The following is a 1,852-nucleotide window of genomic DNA, read 5'->3' as shown; positions in this document are numbered from 1 at the left end:
ACAGACCCAACTACATGCTGCCTAAAAGAGACTCATTTCACTTGTAAAGAAACACATAGACTGAAAATAAAATGATGAAAATAGATATCCCATACAAATGGAAATCAAAATAGAGAAGGAGTAGCTGTTTATCAGATAAAATAGCCTTTATATTCAAAACTGTAAAAAAAGAAAATATAACAATTATAAATACATATGCACCACCCAACATCAGAGCACCTAAATGTATAAAGCAAATATTAACAGATATGAAGGAAGAGATAGACAGCAATACAATAATTGGAGGAGATTTCAATATCACACTTTCAGCAATAGGAAGATGATCCAGGAGAAAATTAATAAGAAAACGTTGGACTTCACCTATACATTTTTGTTCACCTATACTTTCAATCAAATGGACATAACAGATATATATAGAACATTCACAGGATATATATTCTCCTCAAGACCACATGAAACATTCTCCAGGATAGATCATATGTTAGATCACAACACAAGATTAACAAATTTAAGCTTAAAAATATATCAAAATCTTTTCTGACTATAATGGTATAAAAGTAGAAATTAATAACAGGAAAAAAAGACCTGGAATATTCTCAAATATAAGAAATCAAAAATCATGAATCTGAACAGCCAATGTGCCAAAAAAAAAAAAAAGAAATTATAAGGAAAATTTATAAATATATAGAGATAAAAATGGAAACAAAGCATACCAAAACTTATGGGACACAGCAGAAGCAGCTGTAAAAGCGAAGTTTATAGCAATAAACATGTACATCTAAAAGAACAAACATCACAAATAAACCCCTCAACATTACACCAAAAGGAACTAGAAGAAGAAGAACAAACTAAGCCCAAATGTAGCAGAAGGAAGGAAACAATAAGGATCAGCACAGAAATATATCAAATGAGAATAGAAAAAGTATAGGAAAAATATCAATAAAACAAAGAGGGTTTTTTTTTTTTTGCAAAAATAAACAAAAGTGAAAAATCCTTAGCTACACCAAATAAGGCAGACAGAAGATTCAAATAAATGAAATCACAGTCCAGGCACTGTGGCTCACACCTGTAATCCCAGCACTTTGGGAGGCGGAGGTGGGCGGTAATGAGGTCAGGAGATCAAGACAATACTGGCTAACATGACAAAACCCCACCACTACTAAAAATAAAAAAAATTAACCAGGTGTAGTGGCATATCCCTGTAGTCCCAGCTACTCAGGATGGTGAGGCAGGAGAATTGCCTGAACTTGGGAGGTGGAGGTTTCAGTGAGCCGAGATGGCACCACTGCACTCCAACTTGGGCAACAAAGTGACACTCTGTCTCAGAAAAAAAAAAAAAAAGAAAAAGAAATCACAGATTAGAGAGGAGACCTTACAACAGATGCTTCAGAAATGAAAAGGATCATAAGGGACTATTATAAACAGTCATATGCCAACATTAAATAACCTAGAGAAAATACGTAAGTTTCTAGCAACACACAACCTAGTAAGATTGAATCAAGAAGAAACAAAAAGGTTCAACAAACCATTAACAAACAAAGTTGAAGTAGCAACCATTTACTGATTAGGAGATCCTTTCCCCATTGCTTGTTTTTGTCAGGGTTGTCAAAGATTAGATGGTTGTAGATGTGTGGTGTTATTTCTGAGGCCTCTCTTCTCCATTAGTCAGTGGGTCTATTCTGGCAAGAGTACCATGCTGTTTTGGTTACTGTAGCCTTGCAGTACAGTGTGAAGTCAGGTAGCATGATGCCTCTGGCTTTGTTCTTTTTGTTTAAGATTATCTTGACTATACAGGATCTTCTTTGATTCTATATTGTTGAGGACCGGCATGATGGCACGTCTGCCAGTGGTC

Source organism: Aotus nancymaae, unplaced genomic scaffold (genome assembly GCF_030222135.1).
Source record: "Aotus nancymaae isolate 86718 unplaced genomic scaffold, 86718_ANA_hifiasm-v0.15.2.pri h1tg000014l, whole genome shotgun sequence".
Lineage (NCBI taxonomy): Eukaryota > Metazoa > Chordata > Mammalia > Primates > Aotidae > Aotus > Aotus nancymaae.
This window is presented reverse-complemented; position numbering follows the sequence as displayed.